This window comes from Rattus norvegicus, chromosome 13 (genome assembly GCF_036323735.1).
Source record: "Rattus norvegicus strain BN/NHsdMcwi chromosome 13, GRCr8, whole genome shotgun sequence".
NCBI classification, from domain to species: Eukaryota; Metazoa; Chordata; class Mammalia; order Rodentia; family Muridae; genus Rattus; species Rattus norvegicus.
Window position 1 is genome coordinate 101,743,492 of NC_086031.1, and position 24,906 is coordinate 101,768,397.

At 44.6% G+C, this 24,906-nt stretch overlaps 1 protein-coding gene across 9 annotated transcripts in view; it reads left to right on the plus strand.

Annotated features, from left to right (window-relative positions):
* Positions 1-24,906, plus strand: part of Esrrg (estrogen-related receptor gamma) — a 617,835-nt gene that overhangs the window by 44,449 nt on the left and 548,480 nt on the right. Inside the window, exon 1 of one of the 9 annotated variants that reach the window (XM_063272511.1) lies at positions 677-1,441. The exons of 3 other annotated variants lie outside the window; for them this stretch is intronic. The gene's annotated coding sequence lies outside the window, so the exon portion shown is untranslated. 5 more of the 9 variants (NM_001415124.1, XM_063272509.1, NM_001415123.1 and 2 more) reach the window with 5 other exon arrangements.

The following is a 24,906-nucleotide window of genomic DNA, read 5'->3' on the forward strand; positions in this document are numbered from 1 at the left end:
TTGAGGGAAATTCCTTAGTCTGTCCTACTACTCCAAATGGGTAAATAGTGATAAAGACGGACAAACATTTATCAGGCCTGGTGTTGGGCATGTGTATACACAGGGTACAAACATAAACAATATCAGGGTGGTAGAACATAGTTATGCCAGACAGTGAACAGACAGCAGAGGAGTCCTGAGGAAAATAAGTTATCTGTGCTATGTCATTCTGTGGACACACTAACTAAAGCACATCTTCCTGTTTGCAGACATAAAGTATTAAGGGTACCCTGGAGCCCCTCCTCCACTGGTGCTGGGGAACAATTATTGAAGTGACAAGGACGTTGGATAATCATTCATATATATATATATATGTGTGTGTGTGTGTGTATATATATATATATATATATATATATATATATATATATATATATATATATATATATGAAGTTTTACTGCCATTTAGAATAAGTCAAATAAAAGCCATCCCCCTTTATGTTCTTCCAAACTACCCTGGTGGTGAGTTAGATGCCCGCAGACCCCCCCTCCCCCCAGTTTTCTGCTGTGTCCATAGAACCCTTACACACAGGCTGGGACTCCTCTTTCCTCCCTACCCCCTCCCCCATTAAAAAAAAAGATTTAAAGAAAAACAGCTCCAGTTGTGTGAGGCCTACACACCGGGTATGCAAGTCAGCCAGCGTGAGCTGCGAACAAGAGTGGGGCCCTGGGTGGGTGCTCCTGCCGCCTTGGTGCTGGTCTGCCTGGGCCGGGTGGGTAGCAGGGAAAATGTCTATGTTTTAAGGTTGGGAGGTGGGTCGTGTAGGTCTGGGATCCCGTAGCTCAGGAAATGGAAACCCAGCACCCCATCATTGGGGCTGAAGGGGTTCTTCCTTCCCTTCCCCCATTCCGTTTTTTTTTTTCAAATTTATTTTGCCCAGGCGGGGATTGGCGACGGTCAAAAGGGAGCAGTTGGCACTGAATGTCACCCTGAAGGTAAAATGAAAGACAAAAGAGGAACGCATGCTTGCTTTTGCAGCGGCTGCGGCGGCGACGGAGGCAGGAGCAGCAGGATTTAAAGGGAAAAAAGAAATCACACGCACATACATACATCTACACACACCCAGAGGCGTCGATTATGCAAACGCAGTAATGCCATCAAATCCTGACAGTGCCGGGGAAATTTTTTTTTCAAAAAAATAATAGAGAGATATATTTATTTTTTTTTTTAAAAAAAGAGGGAGCCAAACGCATGCAAAGAGAAACGTGCACATACCACGCAACCACCCGAGGAGAACCTGGCAGCCTGTCTCCTCTTCTGCCAAGTTATCATTAAGAAAACAGGGAAGGCATCATGACGTCCTGGGTCACAGGGAGTGCGGACCGACGCTACCAAGAGCGAAGGGAGGCGCCTGGGCGCTCCGGCTAGCCGCGGGCGCAGCTCGGCCCCTCGCCGCCCGGCTGGGTGAGTGCTGCGCCGCTCGGGACGCGGACCCCGGGGCCCACGCAGGGCCGCTGTGCGTGGGGACACAGCCTGGGGCCGGGCCCTGGCCGCCCGCCGGCCGCCCGCCACCCCCTCGCCCCGCCGAGGTCGCGGGAGCCCAGCTCAAGGAGGCGTGTGTGAGATGTGCGATGTCCCTGCATGGGGGGTTTGTAGACTTTTCTAAGCCAAAGCAACCGGGGCTGCCTCGGCTGCTTTGAAAAAAAAATTAAAAAAAAAAAAAATCCCCGAGGACTCACCCGATTAACCAGCTGCAGTTCTGACCCTGCCAAAGGTAACTGCCCCATCCTTTAACCATCAGCGTCTGGAGACAGACGCTTGCATCTCTGTTTGCAGTCCGGCTTGGAATCTCTATTGCTACCCCCTTCCCCCTTCACTTGCTTAGAGTCTCTTGGAGGAAAAAAAAAGAAAAGAAAAGAAAGAAAAGAAGAGAAAAAGAAAAAGGACACCCTCTCTCAATAACACACGCATAAGTAGTGCCCACCTCTTGCAGACTTGCCTGGCTCAGCCTGCAAAACTGTCAGGTGTGTGCTGGAGACACAGATAAATTTGAATTGCTGTTAGGTTTCTTCTTTCAACACCCCTCCCATCCCCCTTCCTGCTTACAGACTTCAGTGCTGGGGAAAGTGGCAAAATAACCCTCGGGCAGAGTTAGGGCACCTGAACTGGGAGGGGATAGGGCCAAGGGACATGGGGCAGGGGTCGCTGTGGGTGAAGGGGGTGTCCGGAGTTGGAGGATGTTGCCACAGGGCAGTGCCGCTGCTCCGGTGCTGTGTGTCCCTCCTGTCCTCTAAGCCTTCCCATCTCTCCAGGCTTTCCAATACTGTCACCTTTCCCAGAAAGGAAGTCACCGAAGTTGTCTGGAGGTCACTGGACTAACTGTTTCAAACTGCTTATCCTACCTTGCCACCTTTTGATTCTGTCAGAGCGCCTGCAGGGTAGAGCCCAGAGCACCCCAGCCCCTCCTCACCCCTCCTTGGGTGAGAGGAGACCCAAAGCTCCCCTCCTATCCCCTTCCCTTCCAGCAGGGAACCTTCTTTTAGATTCAACTCCTCCTCCTTCCAGAATCTTAACAAGCCTTTCTGGAAGAGCCTGGAACCCCCACCCCCACCCCCACCGAGCCCCCAAGCCTCTCAGCACTGAGGGGTGACTATATGTGTTTATTAATTGTATTGTTTTGGTTGTGCCGATTCTGAGTTGCCGAATGGGTCTATGACCTCCTGTTATGTTCAAACGCCCCTGCCCAGTATTTCAAGATGAGAAGACCTTGCAGACTCCCGAACTATGTTTCAGAGCAGCTGAATGGGTTGGACTAGTTTTGAAGAGAAACTAATTTGTTTCCCACACTGCCCAAAGAGCAAATAGGGGATGGTGCCTGGAAACCACCCAAGTTCAGAACCACCCAAGTTCAGAAAGAGGGTTTGAAGTGTCTTAGGGAGGATGGCAGGGAACAGACCCCGTAGCTAGAGGGTTGTGTTTGGCTTTGTGTTTTTTCCTCCTGTCCAGTAGATCCGATGCTATCGAGCTGACTTAACCGTCCTGAGAAACAGTTCTGTCTTTGTGAAAAAGAGGAGGAAGTTTGAAGGCCTCTCTGATCTGAACTCAGGAATGGCAGAGGCCTGGACGCTGATGGAGGGGAAGTGACCTTGAAGGGGATGCTTCCTTGCTTTGAGGAAGCAATCAGACTGTGAGGAAGCAGGCCTCCAGGATCTTTCAAACATTGATTTGTCTGCTGTGATCTCTGCCTTTGTTATTTTCTCCTAAAGCAATTCTCATAACTCTTTAAACTTGCATTACATAGTATTAAATGCATGTCCATTGTGAATGGTATTGTACTGCACATTAAACTGCCCATTGACTGGGGTGGTGAGGATAGGTAAGGACAGCTCTTTCCCCTTAGAAATCAAAATGGGCTAAGTCTTCTTGTATGACGTGTGCTGAAACCTGCTGGTATTCTTTGCTCAACCGAATAGACTGGATCAATTGATTAGGTTTTCGTGTGTGTGTGTGTGTGTGTGTGTGTGTGGTGTATAGCTCAATTTATTCCGTGCAGTTTTTCCAGAAATTAAAAGGTTACCAGAGAGTGCCATGTTCCCATTTCCAACCGAGCACCACTTATTACCACAACAGTATTTCAATATTAAGTGATCTTCAAGGTCTTTCATCTTTCATTTTGAGCTCCAAATTTGACTCAGCATGAGTGTGGCAGAGCAGCAAGATAAGAGCTAACAAAGCACGCAGACCCCCAGAACGCTCTCAGGGACATGTCTCGGGAAAACAGTAGAAGAGTGACTTCTACTGAGGGACCTTGTTCTCAGCTGTACTGAGAAATTTTGGCAAGAGCCTGCTAGAGGTCATGGGCTTATGTTTGAGACTTATCTCTCTCTGTGGTTTGTTTCTCCGGCCCCTTTTCTCCGTATATTAAGTGGACACTCAAGGTGAGCTGTCTTGACGTTTTCAAACAGCCGAATCCCTACATTCACCTGTCCCAGAAAAGGCAACTGTTTAGAAGCTATATAACACACACACACACACACACACACACAAACACACACACAAACACACACACACACACACACACAAATTCTCCTTTTGTTTATAGATGTGGCAACCAAGCACCTTTATCTCTCTCCTCATTTATTTACTCCCTTACTTATTTACTCTGATGACGTGACTCTTTTTTTATGGTAAACTCACTCATTTTGGAGGAGGTCAAAGTATACCTCTGGAGCGTGCCCAGCGATGTCAGTTTCTGTTAGACAGTTTCTAGATGGTAGGAGGTTATCCTGGTCAAAGGACTTTATGAAACAAAGTCGAAAATTGGTAACATTTTTGTTGGGCAGGGAGGGAATTGTTGGAAAACTGTTAGAATAGAAAGCTCGTAAGGGCAAGCCACATTGATGAAGAGAAACACTGAAGAAACTTTTGAATAGTAGGTTGGCTATGTAATGGTCAACCACAAGATAAAATTTTTACACAGTATTTTTATGGCTTAAATTGGCTGCAGTGTAAACCAAGCTTACTACTCTATTAAGTCATTATACTCTTTAATTATTTAACATTTCTGGCCAAGCTATCTTCTGCGGTCTTTTTTGTACACATCAGGACTGATATGTACGGTAGTAATTGCTTGTTTGTGAGGACTTTGCTTTGGAATAAGGTTTAATTTTAACTTCTCCGGGGGCAAATATGAGGAAGAATCTTCAGAAGGAAAGGGCTGTGATGGAAATGGCCCTAGTGCCCCGGAACAGGACTTCTACAGCATTGCAATGTGGCTCATACAATCCGAGTTATTCTCACTAAGGGGCTCTGATAGGATCTGCCTCTCAGGTACCACACATTTTGAAGGAAGAACTGTATCTCTATTTAAACGCAGATCTTTGGTTTTCTCCAGGGGGCTCTTGGCAAATCTTTCAATCAAAGCACTGGTAGGAGAAAGGCAACTGAAAAAAAAATTATCCAGGAACAATAGCGTCTGTCATTGTGAAATAATGATTACCAAGGATCACAATATTGTGATTCTTTTAGAAAATCATTTAAAATTATCTTCCTAAAGTAAAAAAAAAATAACAGCAGGTTTGTTTTTGCTGTTGTTGTTTTTATGTTTGCTTGTTTGTTTGGTTTCGTGTGGACAAAAGGCATTGTCCCTTAGGAGAAGGGCTCAGTAAGAGAGAGACTTTTGGCATCTCCTCCTCCTTGCGTTTTGGTGGTACTGGAGCAGAGACCCAGGGAACCACCGAACTCCAGCTCTGAGTGCTCCCTGGGTCAAGGATGTTTCCGCCAATAGCTTTCATTTATTTACTTTGATCCCATTTCATCATTGTATTTGGAATCAGTGGACCAAGGCTAGGAACCTCAGGGTGGGTCTACTCTGGAGGGATAACTGTAACAGATCTCCCAGACTTGAAATAGACGGACATACTTTTCTGATGGTTCTGACCCCTTAGATCCAGTATATTGGGAAGAATCTCCTTTAAAAAGTTTTTGCGTGAATATTCGGGATGCTTTTTTTGCTCCTGGTATCATTTGCTGGGATGAGGCTTGGGCTGTCTGCATCCTTAGACCAGGAAGTTTCTTTTTCTTGGAGATTAGATAGCCTTCAGTACTCAACCCTGATTGCAAAACCTCTTCCATAGATTGCCTCCTCCATTGTACTGGGTCTAGACCCAGCCCTCCATTCTCCCTCAGACATGCACACTGTACAGACACGGATGTACTTATACCCTTATACCGGATGACACCAATGCTGGCAGCACAGACTCCTTCAGTTTGGGTTGTCTCCACTTATATTCTTATGGTGAAAACCATTTTTCCCATTAAACTATGTGATGATAATAATTATTGCAAAACAAGCGATGTAGTTCTTGAAATGTTCAGGGCACTGGAGATTCAACTCCGAGTTGCTTTTCTGGTATGTCTGCTCAGGTAGATAACCTTGATCAAATCATGATCCACCTGCTCTCCCTTTTTTTAAGTTACAGAGAAATTATTTTAATTCCTTAGAAAATATCCATTTCTAACAAAGATGTTTGACTGCTTTGGCACTCAGAGTGCCAACATTATCTGAAGCAAAGCAAACTGTCTCTCTACTTTCACAGGTATTTAAGGGGTTTTGTAAGTTGCGTTTCAAAATATATGCTTCCCATTTAAATTTGATCTCCTTCTTAGATATTTTCAATTAATAAGGCTTATGTTATGGCCATGGCAATTTATATTCAAACATACCTACTTTATTAGCACAGTTGTAGACTGTGAAACAAATTTCCATATCCGTGAAATACTAACAAGAGAAATAACTAACATTTGATGTGGGTGATAGTTTATACATTCCCCATACCTCTTAGGAAGATTATTCATTACCCATCTTAAGAAGGCAATCACTTTTTACAAGGTAAACGTTATATAAACAGATTCTTTACTCTTCCTGTTTGCCTCCTTTTCTTCTTAAATTTCTTCTTTTCTTGCTTTCCTCTCCCCCCACTTAATAATGTAAAGCCCCTTTTCTGGGACAGAGCATTATAATTGCCTAACATGTTTGTCTCTTGAAAGGGGAGCAGGAACAAGCAGCCCCCGCAGCTGGGGAATATATCTTCTGCTCCCCAGCATTCTAGAGGAAAATGTTAGGTTGCAGAAATCATTTCATGCCCTGTATGTTTTCCAACATAAATCAGGAAGACTGTTAACAAGTTATAGCCCTTCTTAGAGACTGCGGCTTTCTCTCTCTCTCTCTCTCTCTCTCTCTCTCTCTCTCTCTCTCGCCTCTGTAAACACAGCCTATATATTTTTTCCAAGTTATTGTGTGTGGAGAGAGATCCAAAGTTGTCTGCATCAATGAGCAGTCTCTTCAGTTAGGAGGAGTTCATCTTCTGCTTAGTACGGGTGTTTGATTTCCGAAGGTTGCAGAATTAGGACACAGTTTCGATGGTCCTTTGGACCAGTCACCATTAGAGGCTGAAACTTGCCTTTTACAGATAACGTAGATTTGACAGGATGCTGGCTGTCACAAAAGGTTGGCAGCAGTGAAGGCAGCATTGTCTGTGGCATCTGGTGATGAGTTCATCAAAGAACAACCGTGGACTCTTTGCTCTCTCTCAGTCTCTACTCTGCTTTCCCCTTAATGATCCTTTCAGTGATTAAGAATAGTAACAAATCAACTGAAAGTGGTGCTCTGGTTTACTGTTTTTCTAGAAACCATTTTTTTTTATGAAGGACCATATATATCATGACTATAACAAAGCTCAAGTTCATTGGGTTGGAGTGGATACCTCACAGGACTTAGACATTCAGGGTTGAGTGTAGATGTTTTCTTTATCTGTCATTCATTGGCTGTTCTAAATAGACTCTTTCTGCAAACAAAACAAAACAAAACAAAACAAAACAAAACAAAAAACACTACAAAAGTGTCTTATGTTCCAGTGTCCTTGGTTAGATCACAATAGCTAGTGCGACCAGTTGGGTGAAATATTGTTTTATCAGTGACACCCCAAATGTAAAAATAGTTTTCCTATTGTGATACAAGAGATACACATGACAGACAGTATTCTTCACTGTCTATTCATGTTCTACACATGACCAAGAAATGTTCTTCAATATATAAACATGGGGATAAGAGGGTCAAGCTTTAAGACATGAATCTGCAAGTTGAACGGGTAGATTCAAACTCTTGCTGAATGGCTGAAAGGGGTTTCAGAGAAATTTCTAGGAATTTTAGACACTGACAGCAAAACAGAGAGGCTTTGCTTTCCTGAAATAGGGAGGCTTCACTGTTGTGAAGTACATGGCCTTTGAAAGATTTGGGTACAGTTTCCTTATTGTTGTTGTTGTTGTTGTTGTTGTTGTTGTTGATGATGATGACCATTTGTGTTTTGTTTGTTTGTCACTGAAATTCATTAAACATAGAACTGAGGGAAAATAGAGAGAGAGAAAATAGGCCAAGATATAAGAGAAGACAAGATACAAAGCTATTGCAGGTAGAAGAGGTATGGGTGTGTGTGCATGCATGTGTATCTGTGTGCCTAGATGTCTGTGCACGTGGTATGTGTGAATGTGCATGCGTGCATAGGTGTGTGTGTGTGTGTGTGTGTGTGTGTGTGTGTGCGAAATCACCTGTCCTATTTTTACTGAACTGTGGGATTGGAAGAAAACTGAAGGGTCATGGGTGGTGGCTCATATCTGTAATCTCAGCACTTGGAAAGTTGAAGCAGGAAGGCTGCCTTATGCACCAAAGCTATAGAGTAAGACTCTGTCTAAAACAAAGCAAATCAAAACAGCAACAATAACAAAAACATGACAAAAATATATAAACAAGCAAAATCTACCAAAAACCAAGGGCAATTAATGCGGACAACCACTCTCTATCTTCCCTTGAGGGGACAACTGTGGAAAAGACTTGTAGTTAGGTCTCCAGTTCTTGTTTTAGAACTTATATTGGGCCACTCACTAACTTTGGTGATTTGGGTAAATTATCCATTCCCTGAACCTTTATCATTTGTGACTAATCAAAGTGTTGCCTCTCAAGATGGCTGTGAGGATTGAGTGAGGATTTTTGGGCCAGCCTTGTCTGACCAGGTCTGATCATGCTTCTCTGGTGTGAATTTATGTCATTGCGAGTCCCTTTTGTCTTGTCTGACCAGGTCTGATCATGCTTCCCTGGTGTGAGTTTATGTCATTGCAAGTCCCTCTTGTTGCTACTTTCTTTGCTTCCTGCAGGGCAAGCAGAGAGGGACGAAGCAGAAAGTAACACAGAAATCGGCAGAGGAAGGTAGTTCTATAGGCATGGTGATTCTAATGTAGACAGTGCCAATACACCAAAATATAATATACTAAAATACAACAAAGCATCTTTATTTACTCCCCAACCCCCAGACGGCCAGTTCTTGTCCAAATAAACAAGTAGATAGCCTTAGAAGCCAAACCATCAAAATCATATCAGGACAGTAAAAGTAGGTGATTTTACACACACACACACACACACACACACACACACACACACACACACCTTTTCTACTTTCAATATTCGGTGATGGTCTTGTCTTAAGCCTTACCTGTCATTCGTGATCTCTACTGATCATTGAGATTAATCTGAAATGTGTGCATTTTTTTTTTGTGAAGGCTATAGGAATTGTTGTTTGATAATAAATACTGAAAAGTACTGCTATAAATTGCATCTGAAAAACGTGTCTTCATGGGCATAAGGTTAGAAGTAAAGAATGGAAGGTTGGTTGACTCCACGTGCAGGTGAGGCACACATATTTTTTAGGGATTTTTTTTTATGAATGATTCACTGATATTAAGCCTAGCCAATTTTGCCATTATAAACGAACTATATTCCAAAGCCTGCAGTGAAGGGATAGGTCAGGAATTGTTCAAGAAATGGGCTGTTTGCACAGACAATGCACTTAAAAACACAGATTCAGAGAAGAATGTTTGGAGTCTATCTGAAACTAGGGCATCCTTAGCCGATTTCCCAGACAACGATGGGCAGAAGTCTGCACTTTGTGATCTGTTAAACCTAGATGCTCAGGAAAAGTAGAAATCAGAAATGTCATGAGACCCAATTTGTCCTTGAAAGCCAATTGCTATTTGCTTTTGTCTAAACCATGAGGTCCTCTGTTCGGGGTAGATGTGTGCTAAACAAGAGGAAAACAAAACCCAGGAAGCTTAATTATGGGTTTGGTGGCAGGAACATTGATAGACGTATGATAATTTGCCAGTTGCAGATGAGCTGCCTCTGAAACCGGTCAGTTAATACAGTTAGCCCAGCTCGGATTTCTTTCTTATTTAGCAGAATGCATGGGACGTGCTGTGCCTTTTCCCTCACAATAAGTCAGTTAGCAGCACAGCATCACCTTTAAGAGATGGTCTCAGCTTCAAGACATCTAAGCTACCCTTAGGGAAGTAAAATTACGGTGACAGCACTGAAGGTTGGAGTAACAGCTCAGGGGTGCGAGGCCTAGCCCCGTAAACAACAAACAAAACTTAGGTACAGTAGGAGAAAGAACTGTATGAAGTACGACCAATTCATACAGATCCCTTAAGGAATCCTTGGTCTCCCTACAGAGCCTCATTGACATCCGGGCTTCAGTCGACTAGCTGTGTCCTATTTATGATGTGTGGTTTTTTTTTTTTTCTTACTAAGTAGTTGGCCATAGTTTCATCTGTTTCATAAAATAGTCAAATGAGAGGAAGGTTGTTTTTTAGGTTGTTTGTTCGATTTGCTTTGTGTGTACTGGAGATGGACTCAGAGCATGACATAGACGGCCACTGTTCTACCAGCAAGCTGCCTCTCCTGCCCAGAGAAGGAAGATCTGGCAAAGCTCTTGAGCAGTTCAGTAGGGGCTTTGGAGAATATGGGATGGGAAGAAGGAAGACTTCACTCTTAGGAACTTGCGCTTTGGGAGAAGGTCCTGGGTTGTGATTGACTTCGTACCCACAGCGTCTGGCACCGTGCCTGACTGTGAACAGAGGTTCAGTAAATGTTTATGAATGCGTGAGTGCCTGGCTCTGTGGTCCATCCCCAACATATGTTAACCTTTAAATCTTCACACACAAAAAACCGTCTTGAATGGCGGTGAGATTGTATCCCTTTCATAGATGAAGAAAATGGATATTTTGAGCAACTGTTGATCTTGTGTGGTAGAGGGGTAGTGTTGGGATAGAAGTTAAACCAGGCATCAGGGCTGACTTGTTCATAACAGGGCGTGACTTGCGCTTGGGAGCACATTGTTATTGTTCCTAGACTGCAGTGTGGCTAACATGCAAAAGGAAGATTTTGACTGTACATAGTTCACTGTTTTCCTGGGCAGGTCTGAGCCAGGCTTTGGACAAGGAGGGCAACAGTGCCCTGAGTTGCTTGCCACACTTCCTACCGCCCCAATAAAGAGGCCAGTTGTGGTCTCTACCCTGGGAAGTGAGATGCACCGTGTTGAACAGGCCATCATGTCTTGTCTTGGGGGTCAGGAGTGACCTGGCCCAGAAGCATGGGCCGAATCGAGAAGGGAGTGTGCAGTGATTTGGATCAGGTTTGCTCTTAGCCACTGCCTGTCCCACCTTGTAGTCCCAATCACTGTTCTTCACGCTCCTTTTCCTTTTAAGTCCTGGCGGGCCAAACAGATGACTTGGTGAGTTAAAGCTCCTGCCAAGAAGCCTGATGACCTGAGTTTGATCCTAGAAATAACGTGATGAGAGGAGAGAAGTAACCTCTGATCTCACACCCCCCCAAACAGATACATAATAAATAAGAACACCTTTTGTTCAAAGACATAGTAAAGTCTCAATGGTTTGCCTCCCCTATATTGAGATTGATAATTTATTGATAATTTAGATTGGTGGTTCCTGTGCCAGTAGGCAGGACCCATGATCTTTTCTCTGTTCTTAGTGCCCTGTTGTCTCTAAGGATGGTGAACAGCCCACTTGGGGTATGTTCTGCAGTCACCTCCAGTCGTCTTGACCACTTCGTAAAATTCCTGGCTCTCCATTGGCTCAGTCTAGATTTTGGTCTGAAAGGATCCGCTCCTGCCTTTTTCACTTCTCGGTTATCTGGAAGTTTTATGGGGGATGGGGGTGTCCCAGACAAGGGGATGGAGGGAAACAAAGAGGGAAGCACACCTTAGATGGGGATCTGGGGGAGCAGGGGTGTGCAGCTTTGCCAGTGAAGTGCCTTCTGTACAAACATGGGTTCAAATTCCGGGCACACCCATACAAAACTGGAATAGCATCACATGGCTGCACTTTCGGTGTTAGGAAGACTAGTGTGGCTAGTCACCTACCCTGTCATAGCTCCAGGTTCAGTGAGAGACCCTGTTTCAAAAAATATGGTGTAGAGGGATTGAGGAAGGCACTGGACATCCATTTCTGGCCTCTACATGTGCACACACCCATATAAACACACACACACACACACACACACACACACAGAGAGAGACACACTATAAGCATATATAAACACATATACACGAGCACAAACCGGATAAGCTGGTAAAGTTCGGTTAGCCTATTGAGCACAGTGGGTGAGGGCAGCTGAGACAGAAGCTGTGTGCAGGGGGTGCCTTGCTCTGGTGCCACATCCAGCAGGTGCCAGCCTTCCGTTAGCCGGGTGCTGTGCTGAGACGCAGAGATGAGACCTGGCGGAGGGTAGACTCTTTCCACACTCCTCCCTGACCTGTGCAGGAGTCCGCCGGGGCGAATTGTGTGAAGTTGTCAAAGGTTGCTCTGCACTCCAGTGCTTGGCTCGGGCTCCTCTGAAATGTGATACCATTGGTTTTCAGTAAAGGTTCCTTTCTGCAGGGCTGCAAACACAGCTCAGCTGCTGCCCTGTACACACAGCCCTGGGAGCAGACCAAGCAGCACCTTCCCAGCAGCCTTTTGAACCCGAGACTCTCCCAGATCCTCTCTTCGCCCAGGAAGTTTCCTTCTCTGTTGTCAGATTTAGCACCAGACTCCCCCGTCATCAGATCCGAGCAGGCTCCCTGCTGCACAGTACAGAGGCTTGCTTAAGACATTTGTCCTTGAAACTGCACCAAACTCTTGGAAGAGCCCAGAACGTGTGAGTATGTATGATTTAGGCGATGGGACAAGGCAAAGCTGCAATCAACCATTATACAATATCCGATTAGCAGTACAGGAGGGATTTTTCCGACCTTATGTTACATTCAGTTTCAATTCGTTCTGAGGCAACAGATCAATTGTAGCCTCTAATACAGTGACTCTGCAGTAGACGGAGGTTGTAATATCTTAGCTTTAGCTATTTGCCCTTCTCAGTTAGCACACAGATGTGGCTCGTGGGCCAATTATTGTGGGCATTAAACTATACAACTTCTCGATTTTTATTAGGGCCGATCATTGTTGGTCTTGTCCATCTTGAGAAACAAGTTAGCTCTGGGGGGTGGGGTGGGGGGTTGCTTTTAAGGAATTAACTACATAAATTCATGGACAGTGGAGTGGGTTTGTAGTGTGCTTGCTCTCCAAAAACTGTACCAGTTTGCGGTTATAATCCACTCATAGGATTCTTCTCTGAGGTTTGGTTTTAATTGAATCCTACTCAGTGTTTGTCTGGTGTCTGACGGTCCTGTATGCATTTGTTTAATTTACTTTGCTTGGGTTACAGTCTGGTTAAACCCGTGTTTTCATTCTGAGGGCTGCCAGGTGAAAGAAACATGCAGGTCTCTGGGGACGGGGGTAGTGGATTTGCTTGTGGAGGGTGGTCTATTACCTCTGAAAGCTTTTCAGGTACAGCCCGACCGGCTGTCAGCAGGACCACAAACCAAACACCGCTGGTCTCCGAGTTGTCTCTCAGCCTGCCCACTTTTGGAAACTCCAGCCTGTAAAAGCCGGTGCCCCCTTTCTATCAATTTTTAATCTGCAACAATACTTACGTTTATAAGATTAATTTCTCTCAGATTAGCCTGATTGATAGCTGGATTGTGGTTACTTAAGAGCCTGCTCCCTGGAACCCACAGCCCAGATGCATTCCATTTAACTAGTGAATGTAAAACTGGGTAACCATGGAGTCAGCCACCACCAACTGGCTGTGCAGTGGCTTGTTGTAAACAATACAAATGAGCCGGGAGAGCAGGGGCAACCAGACATGAAATGATTTTAATAGAAATTACGGTAAAAGGTCATGTGACTTGGGATCCGCTTCTGTTCGGATTTAAAGGGAAAGTCTGTCTTTTCTTTCCCCCCACCCCCCTCCTTGCCTCATTCTAACCCACTAGGGTTAGTATCTCTTTGAACTTGACAGGCCCTCCTCTGGGCTTCCACGGAGAAAGGTGGCCTGTGCGCTGTGGGCAAAGCATGGGGACTTGTGGAATTTCAGTGGTAAGTACCGTTAGTTCAGAAACTAAACAAAATAGGGCTGAGTATTTATGTCTTTTTTGGGGGGGGGGTCGTGCTTCCTGTGCGTTGCGACTCCTCTCTAGACCAGCTAAAACAAGATCGTAGGTCACTCCACCTCCTTATGAAATGGTACATCTGTCTTTACTTCTTCCTGGTTCTCTGGATTAATCTGTAACCTTGGTCTTTCGGAAAAATGATATTTGCTCTCAGATCAACTTTTGCAGGGTAACGGTGAACAAGAGGAAGCCTAGGGGGAGGAGGAGCCCTGAGTCTAATCCCATGCTCTTGTTTTCTTTGTTTGTTTGTTTGTTTGTTTGTTTGCTCTTTTAATGCAGCCAGGCCCTTTCTGGATTCTCAGAGGGCCAGGTCTGTTGATGACGTTTGTGTTTCTCTGGAAGCGAAGGCGACTGCATATGGACATGATGGTCTTTATGAAATTGCTCCCAACTTAAAGCAGCCACCAGCAGGACTGAACGAACTGTGCCCTGTTAGGTACTAACTCACGGTTAGTTTGATGAGCTGCGTGTGTCTGGCTGTGCTTGTCTTATAAGTAGCAATAAGAAGAGAAGCCTAAGCCATAACTTAGAGGGGCTGAGGGTCTCTCAGGAGCTCCGCTGTGCCCTTGTCCAGATTTTGGAGGTGGACCTTGTCGCACCCAGTGTGGAGGAACAAGGATGCTCTGGGTATCATGGACACTTTGGGCTAAGGACTCCTAGGCTTGTCTTAAAGTGAAAGAGAGCTGAATGGGTGTTTGGGGCTACGCTTCTGTCCCCTGTTCGGTTGTATAAAGATCACATAATATGGGAACGAAAGGTAATCGTGTGCTTATATTTTGCCTCTTTTTGATATATAGATTCTTCTGACTAGCTACATAATTGAACACACTCTGGGGCTGTGCTGAGTCGTGTAGACCTCAGGTGTATCTTCTCCTATTAGTATCACTGAGGTAGAACCAATCAACCTATGGAAATTGTGTGCTGGGAGCTCAAGGAGAGCTAAAAGCACGGGCCTCCCTCTCTATCTCCTCTCAAGATATTATCTAGCAAACTGTTCAGACCAGAAGCATTACATGTTAACACTTTAGAAGTTAGGAAAGTGGTGGTTGTTTTTAAAATTAGTGTTTGAAAGACGCAGGGGAAGCTCAGTGATATTTAAGCTGGCAAATTCTTCAGGAATGTCCTGGCTGAGGACGTGGGTTAGGGTTTGCTTGTTGCTTTAAGACAAGCTGTGCTTACTAAAACATGATGAGTCTCAGGTAATTAATATTCGTCAGGAAGGGGAATTTCGAGCACACGGTGAGAATATCTTGTCAGAGAGAGGTTTGAGGCAATTGCAATAAAAATACAGTTCCTAATGTTTCCTCACCTTGTTTCCTGAAGCTGAGGGACACAGCTGAAAGTGTCACCCGTGGCTACTTAGAAGGGGTCTCATTCTGTGGAGATGGGTGTGGGGGTCTCTGCTTTTGGCTTAACAAACTCAAGATTTCATGTGAGCTTGCTTTATCTCTCTGCTCTTTGTGTTCTCATTGGTAGACAGAGGGCACGAAAGCAGGCCAGTGGTGACGAGAGAGAAGGAGGAGAGAGCACACAGAAAATGTTCAGCACCCTGTCCGGCACAGTATGTGCTCGATAAGCCATCGCAAGTCTCATTGTTCATTTTGGTTTTAAAAAATGCATGGTTAAGTAGAGACCTACTGTGTGCTGGACAGGGACCAACAGAATTTACATCTCAACCTGCCCCGGCTGCTGCATATCTTCCTGTGGGAGGTGGCAAGTCAGTTCATTGCATCGTGCGGTATTTTGCACAACATTTTATTCAAGGCCTGAGATGGTATTTCCCATGTTTTCCATTTTCATGCAAAATTATTCAGAAAGGCCAAATACGTTTTATTTTTTTTAAATGTATTATCACAGATTAGGACTTCTGATACTGTAGGTGTTGAGACCCAGCTGTACAGAATCCCACTGTTAGAGTTGAGGTCAAAAGGACGTTTAGACCTAAGACATTTAATTACATGTGTGTGACAACTATTGCTAGAGTTGAGGGCACACACACACACAGAGTTATTAAAAAAATAGAGCTCAGGAAGAGATAATTACCTTAATCGTAAGAGTTTAAAGCTTAGCACTCCTTAGCTGGCCAGTGAGGTGGTTATTTGTATTAAAAACCAGTAGCAGCATAAGTCTGTCCGTAGAGTTCACACCATCGTGGAGACATTGCTTGGTGTGCTGTTTAGCTCTCTTTTTGACCTTTGACCTTGTGGCATAAAGGTCATGTTCGTTCAACCCCCGTGCCTTGCCCTTTCCGGGTCTTGCTCCTTCCATTTTCCTGGCCTTCCCCTTTCTTCCCTTCATTCTCTGTCCCCTCTGCTATACTGCGTTTCCTTTTCCTGTATGAATCGGAGAGCTCGGGAAGAGAGGGGCAGGAGACCCGATGCCTTTTGATGCCAGCTCTGCTTTTATAAATGGAAACTTTTAGAGGAGTCAGAGAAACCTGTTTTTCTTTCTCCTACTATTGAACAGGAGAGCCACATCTGAAGTGACCCGCAGACCCCAGGGAAGCCTTGCTCGGGAACTATTTGTTGATTCATTGATTAAACACCGTGGAGAGAGGGGGCATCAAGCACGGAGATCCCCTTAGTAGTGAAGGCTTTGAAACCCCACACTGCAGTGTGTGGTGGGATGGCTCCTGGGTGACCTTCCAACGACTAATCTCCTTTAAGAACTGAATCAAAGCAGTTAAGGGATTTTGTCAGATGGATTTTGTCTACAGTTGGGTTTTTGGCAGTTTCATGTAGAAAGCAATACATTCTCCATGAAAATCCGAATTTCTCTTTTTTTTCCCCCCTAAGAAAGGAATGAAAACAGATTGCCAGCAGAGATCTCTAGAGAGGAGCTCTTGTTTACCCGTGACACTGTTCAGGCAGGGACAGCTGTGGGACGGATGTATTTCTCACACTTCCCAACCAGCCTGATGGTCCTGCTACCGAGTGAAGCCAGTACAGCGAGCCTGTTCTAGGATCTTTTCTGGTTAGAATGGAGGATGATATAATCTGTAATCTACTTTTCTAGAAATCACGAAGCGTGCAAGGCTGGAGTGGAAAGTGCTTCACTTGCTTCAGTACTCAGGTTTTTCAAGGTCACAGAACCCGTGAGTGAGTATGAAGTCGGGAGAGGAGTTCGGAGGTCTATTCTCTCTCAGCCCTCTTCCCAGAGTCCTGCCTTACAGTGTGATATAACACAGAGAACGAGAGAAGGCATGGGATTAAACACCATCCAGTCTGGAGAAGGGCGGGCCATCTCAAAGTGACTATAGGAAAGCATATGGAAGCCTAGGTCAGTTTGTAAAGCTATACTCTAAATACCCTTGTGACCTTGAGAAGGACGGTTAGCCAATCAGGGCTGTGGCTTCCTTTGCTGACAAGCTGAGATGGGGGTGTTTGTAATGCCTGCATAGTAGGTTTTTGGTATTAGGCAGGATCGCCTATGTTAAATGCTTTTCCTGGCATGAAAGGTAGCAGCTAATTTTATCAATCTTTCCCCTTTTGAAATTGATGGTGGAGTTGAGCGTGATAGAAATATAAGCATAAGATTGTAAATGCACATCTAGAGTGGGGGGAGGGACAACAAGGGTTCCCAATATTTCCTTGTATTATAGCGCAAATAGGGAACACGTTGAGGGTCGCAGGCTGCTTGGCATAGCCACGGTGATGGTGATGGCGGTGCTGAGGATAAAAGTACCGGTGCTGATGGGTGATGCCTGGGGCTCTAAGAAGATCTCACAACTGTAGCTTGGGTGTCTTGGTTTCTTCTTTATACAAGGGAAGAAATCAGTGAGCCATCTAAACAGGAGGGGCATGGTCAGCAGACTCCAGGACTTTAAGGTGGGTAATCAGTGTTGAAGGTGCCATCCTACTGTGATCTTCATGACCCCAGAGGATACTTTGTAACACAGCCCAGGAAACAGAGTCCGTGTGAAGGATGTGGGATGAGGTAGATCCAGCTGAACCCAGTTTGTTTCTTTTCTTATCCTGGATGGGAATCAGAATACCAAGTACTTCACAGGACTGTGGTGAGGACCGAGTTAGTGACTGGAGAGTCTAAGAAAAGTGTCTGACTCACAGTAAGTGTTCTGTGCATATTAGTAACAATTAGATGGTTCTTTTGTTTTTGTTTTTAAACACTGGTAGAACAATGTCTTAACCTTCTGATTCTCCTCCCAACTTTCCATTCTTCAGATTATTCACAATGTTATAAATACACAAAACTGATTTTTAGTTTGAATATAATAGGAGCTCTTCTTTATTGTGCCATTTAAACATGCACCATGCCATGTGCCGTGTGTGGTATCTAGTTGATCCAGTTCTCTCATTACTCTTAAGTGATATGTATTTTCATCCCCATCATATACATGAGAACAGGGAGCCTCCAAGAAGTGTGGGAACTTGCCCACATCTACAGCTAATGAGCAACAGAGTGGGGCTTGGATTTATTGCCTTCCCTGGGCGTTGTATGCACTCTATCCCATTCAGCAGGACACTGTTCGCAGGACTTTCTTTGCTTCAAAAAAAAGTGGAAAAATAGATTTTTCTAGAATGAAAAGTGAGAGGGAGGGAGAAAGGTGAGGAAGAGATGATAGATAGATAGATAGATAGATAGATAGATAGATAGATAGATAGAGGCTCATTTTGTAACTAGGCAGCCCTTGCAGAAGGAGAAAGTGAGGAATCTTGGGTAATTCTCACTTTAACAGAAGCAGGACAATTGGTGGTTTTGAGCCTTGCATCATGACCATTTAACTTTTAGGTCTGGAACAATCTTCTTCTATATTATGCTTGAAGAGATTCACGTAAAAGTAACAGTAGACACAAAACAGAGGAAGAAACCCAGGTACATCAGCATTCATCAAATAATACAACCACCTTCACATTCTTAACATACTAATGCTGGTGGGGGAGGGGAGGAGAGCCCAATGTCCTAGGCACAGACTAGGTTAATATTCCTAGAGAAAGCTATGTATTCGTATAGTCTGATCCTTTTTACTTCAAGAAATACTTCCCCGACCCTCTAAGTTAATCACAAAAGATCTTCTGAGCTACACAAGCCACATTTTCTTCCCAATGTTCCACACTGGGGAACTGAGCTGTGGGGCTTGCTATGCAGGCAGGAAAGCCACTCTCTAGATCCTGACTCCCAGACAAAGCCTCTTCTCTCCTCTAAGTGGTGTGACTCTGACGCCATTCATTTGTAAGGCATGGAGACATGCGGCAGAGGAGACTCACACACCTAGGTGTGTGGTGAGGGTCTTGCTGAAGTAAAACAGAGCCCTCATATGCAGGTTCACTGCAACCTGCAAGCTGGCAAGGCTGTCGTCACGTCTTTGAGGAGTGATGGAGGGCTATGGTATTTTTTTTTCCTAGAACACAGGCTGGGTGCTGGACAGAGTACTGTACCATCTTGTGCCTTAGCCTCCTGGGGCCCACCGGGTGCTATGGCTTTCTCCCCAGATGGCCACCCGTAGCTCTTGTGATGTGGGACTGGCACTCTGTCTGTGGAGCAGATGGGGTTTCCTTGCAAGTAGTACTTCCTGCCCTGCATGCTCATTTTGAAGATGTAGGTTGCAGTAAGTGCAGGGGGCCAAAACCAATCACATGCCAAACCTTTGTGTTGGAAATGAAATACAATCCAAGGTAGAACAGAAAGAAGGGATTTCAAAATCCTCATAATTCCCAAGGTCACCATCAAGGTCAGGCTACTTAAGGCAGTTTGAATGTTATAGAACTGAGGCCACCAGTCAGGGGGCTCACAGCTGTTCCTGGGGAAGATTCAGGAGCTTCCCAGACCAAATTTTCAGTATTTTACCTGCTAGAGGTGGAGAATAGGTATTGAACAAAGGAGGAAGGCAGGACTTTCTTTGCCTTTCCCTTCCCAAGGTCACAGAACCATACGACTGCCCTTGTAAAGCAATCGGAGTGTGTGCTCCGTGACTCAACTCTTGCCTTCACACTGCTTCGAGTAAAATATCTGCGAACCAACTCTCTGTTGCTCTAAATATAAATATTTCCTCTAATAATACATGGTATTTGTGTTGCGAATGTTTTGAAATCACAAATTATCATTTTCCTTTTACAGCTGGGTTAGCTTTACATGATGAAGTGGCTCGTTCAGAATGAGCTTGCTTGAAGAAAAATAACAATATTAGAAATTAGGTCTCAACATCTAGATCTGGGTTGATCCTTTCTTACAGAATCTTCAACCTCGAAGAGGTTCAATGAAAGGTAGCACTGGTGACTGAGTACGAAGAAGCTTGAGAAGCAGGCAAAGGCCCTAGAGAATTGTGGGAAGAAAAACATTTGCAAGGTTGTTGAGTATATAGTATGGTAGCCAAGGCTTCAAGATAGCCCCAAGTCACACTTTATTCTCCATGGAAAAACAGCTTTGGGGGCTGGGGAGGTGGATCAGTGCTTGCTGCTTCGATTGGAGTTCTGTTGCCTGTATCCACATCAAGGGCTCATACAGGCCTAGGACTCTAGCTCCAGGAACCCTGACACCTTCCTCTGACCTCCTTAGGTACCTGTGCTCACACGCACAAACCTACACTCATGCGCGAGCACACACACACACACACACACACACACACACACACACATGTATCCACAAAACTGAGCCTAAAATAAACCTTAACATGAAAGGTAGTGTAGTACAGGAGAGAAGTGCAAAGGAAGGGGGCAGGGAAGGGAGCAGGTAAAGGGACAAAGAGGGGGACTGGGAGGGGGGGAGGGGACGGTCTGTTCCCTGGTAACGATTTCCCATGATGCTGATCTCCTTCTCTGTCAGTTCCTAGTATCGTTCAGTTTCTGAGGTCACATAGTAGAGCAGAGACATAATCTCTTCTCACATGGACTCAGGCCATTCAAAGCAAGAGAAATGGCTTTGCACTTATCAGTTTAAGTCCTGTGTCATCTAGTTCTGGACCCCACCTGCCTTCCCCATGCAATCAAGTGGCCCTATCAGTGACATCATTTTAAAGGACCAAAGAAGTGTTAGATGGTGCAACAGTCCTTAATCTAATATCTTTAATTTAAAGAAAAAATACGTCACTGGCATTGTCCTCAGTTAAAATACGGGTGCCTGCTCATTACTTGTTTTGCTTTGGAATTTATAGCTTTACTAGTCACGTGGCTATTTGGAGGTGAATCAAACGTGTGCTTTCTCTCCTGTGAACTTTGATGAGTTATCGAGTAAGTAACATCCCAATACGGTTACGTATATTTTAGGATGGATTTCTTGACCCAGCTTAATGCTAAGACCATGACAGAGAAATTATGTCTTTTGATAATGGCTCTGAAATCTTCAAGTTGATCTACCATAGTCAGCATTTGACTACAGATTCCCGGTAGAAAGTCTACTCCGGAGATCGGAATGCTTCAAAAGGTCTGTGCGTTCCTGGCAGGTGGAACAAACTGGCGGCACGTGAATGTCATCTTGGTACCTTTGAGCCATCATTAACTAAGAGCACTGTCACAAAACTATTGTAACATCTTTGGAATGTCAAACCATGACTTAGGATGAACCAGGGAATTATGTTTAGTTAAAGGAGACATGTTTGGTGGCCTCGGGGTTGTTTATATTCTATTGCTTTGCTGTGTGTCTCTCTTTACCACGTTGCTAAGTAACTTAATTTTAGGAAAGTTTTAGCTTAATACTCCTAAATATTAAGAGGAGAGCACTGTATGCCCCTCTTTGCTTTGTTACATGGGCACAGTACATGGTAAAGGTAACAGATCAGAGATCAATTCTTATGTATCTCAGAGTTCCAAGCTTTTGAGGCTGTATTATGGAAACTTTGTAATTATTGTGGGTAATCTTGCAGAAAATTAAATGTTGAGTTTGCATATATGGAGAACCTTGGACTGTTCTGCTCACCGTCACTTGTTAGAGCTAAACATCTCCTTGACCCTGCCAGGCTGCGGGTTTCACTTACTGCTAGTAAAATGCTATTTGTGGTGTGAGTCGAATCCGTTACACGGTGAGCAAGCGTCTCATGCCTGAGGCATGATTTACAGACATCACTTGTTTGTTCCAAAAATGAATTTTGACCAATAACTTCTTGAGATAATTTCCCCACAAGGGACACGTGACAGTATCTTGACCATTTAGATTAAAATGGTTGGATAGAAGGTTTTGTTGGTATCCAGTGAGTGGAGCCCTATGAATTCTTCAAACATACAGTAAATAAGCAGCTCCTTCAAAACAGGGACCCCAAAGACCTACAACTGATAACGCCAAGGCCATAAGGTCCTGCTTTAAACACATGAGGATTTTTTTTAAAAGCCAAGAGGAAGTGGGTAACTAGAGTACCTTCGGGTTCGTAAGATGGTTGACATCGTTATTATGAATTCTCCCCACTGGTGGTAGAAGAGACAGGGAGGGAAACATCTACAGCTGCAAACAAGCCACACGCTTACTCTGCAGATGTTGAAAACACAACGAGCATCTCACGGCCGACAGAACCACCTACTAACCCCAGCAGTCTCAATCTAAATGGCTCCAACTTCTAGAGAACTTACCAAATGCACCAGACACTTTTCTCTGTGCTTGTGTCAATTCATGGAAGCCTCAGAGCAGTGGAGGTCCAATGCCTGTACCCTCCAACCCTGGAGCCTGTTGGACTGTAATGATCTCCTGGCAGGAGGCACAAGGAAGAGGACCTTGGTGGCAGGGTATCTGGAAATAGGGAAGGTTTGTTTTCCTAAATGCTCTGGCTGCTCAAGCTTTTATTCCATGGAGCTGTTACTGCAGGCATGTTTCTCTGGGACATAGGGTTCCTGTCCTAAAGGAGGCTTGTGTTTGCTTCTAAAGGGAGGAGAGAGGAAGCTTATGTAACACTTGTGGTCCAGTTCTACAGAGAGTGCCTGCCTGCCTGTCTTCTCTTCTCCTATGGTCACTATTGACTCAGATAGGTTTTAGACTGTGTATAAACGACACAGAGCAAGTCTCTTTGTAGCCTAGCCTTGTAAGCATGAGCTGTCCCTTCCCACCTGCGACTGGCCGGCCTCTTCAATCTGGCTGTGCCTTCCTCTGTCCTCAATCTGAGTTTGCAGGAGGGAGATGTTGGCTTCCTTTTAAAATATCATCATAGGGATGAGATGAAGCTCACTTAGGTTTGAAATAAATATATAAAATAAAATTTCTCTAAGCAGGCCTCTCGGGATTTTCTTTGAGTATACGTTTAACAGTGGGATTTCCTCCTGGAAATGCCACGTGGGGAGTCATATTTCCAGTGCAGATTTTGGCTGGAAGCTTTCAGGAGCTGGGATCTGTGGTTTTTATACCTACCAGGGGATTGGGAATAGAGGGGATTAGTTTTGTCATGGCCTCGTATTTTACCTTGGCCAAACCAGTCTTTTCGTATTAAACCTAAGTTGCCATCAAAACCCAGAAAGGACAACATCACAAATCACTAGAACTATATCAGCATTCTGAGCAGTGGAATTTATGGGGCACTGATGGATCCTGGGTGATTGATCTTTGTAGTAGCTGTTCAGGTACCTCTGCCTTTTTAATACATATATATATATATATATATATATATATATATATATATATATATATATATATATATATAAAAGGACTTCTTGAAGAACATTGAGTTCCCAGACCCAGTACCTGAGATGAAGGAAACAGAGTCCCATGCCCAATTTCATGGCAGGATGAGGGGCCAGGGAAAGAGCTCGCCTGGTAAAGTGTTGGTCTTGTAAGCATGAGAACCTGAGATAATTCATCAGGACCTACATAGAAAAGCCTAGTACCGTAGCTTGCACATGTGGTCTCAGCCCTGGGAAGAACCCCGAGAATCAGCTAGCCCATGTAGTTGACCAATGACATAGTGGTTAAAATAGATCATCTTTCAAAGACCAAGGTGGATAATTCCTGAGAAATGAGGCTTAAGTATGACTTCTGGCTAACACAGACATGTACATACATGAACACACACATATATGATAGACATATACACACATGAATACACACATGCATGATAGAGATGGGGAAGGAGGGGCGAGGAAGTAGTGCAAGAGCCCAGGATTGATGTTCTGAGGCTTACTGGGGTATGTGCTGAGTGTGGCAGGGGGTAAGCCTAAGAGTGATCTAGAAAAAGCCATGTCCCGTGGTTAAATGGTTAGCCACCATTTCTTTACCCCATGATGGGGTCTCTGCATGTTAAGGCTGTGACACCCTTGGGTGAAATGGCTTGACATTGTTCAGCCTCAGTTCCTATGGCTATCCATAATCTATGTTTTGAAGACTGCGTGATGTAAAATCCACAAAGAAAGGCAAAGGCACTGTGGTTGCTTCTGAGGTCACATGCACACACTCCTGGGCTTCTGAGACACTTGCCTTACATAACCCTCTTCTATAGAACACGCCTGAGGACTACAAACTCGGGATTTGTTAAAACGCAGGACCCAGGGTGGGGGTTCGGCAGGTAAAGGGCTTGCTGTACAAACATAGAGACCTGAGTTTGGATCCCCAACAAATAACGGAGCCAGATGTGGCAGTACATATCTGGGGCCTCGGTGTTGGGGACAGGCTGAGACAAGTAGATCCCAATGGATTGCTGGCCAGTCATCCTAGCCTGAAGGGCAAGCTCTAAGTTCAGTGAAAGGAACTTCTGACCTTCACTTACATGCTCATGGACACACGCACCCCTGCCCACATGTACATATACAACACACAAGTACAAAGTGCAGAAAAAGCCAAGCCTGGGTTGGAACCAGTATCTCATCACTTTGGCAAGAGCTCCAATATTTTGAGGACCCTCTTTTGCACCTCATGGTGCCCCTTTTCTACAGCAGTAAAGCTGAGTTTACAGACTCTTGGCTCCCTTCTGGAAGGTTCTTCTGACCCCACTGGAGTCTGAATCTGAGCCTGTTAGCTTGCTATCCCTGTTTCCAAGTGGGTTTTTTTTTATGGTGGGCCCCACGTGGTTGGGCAACGTAAATAATGTGATAATGAGGAGGGACTAAAGGTCACAAGATTGTTAACATGTGTGAGGAGATCGGAGGCTTAGCCTAGCAGGCGAGGGAAAGGCTA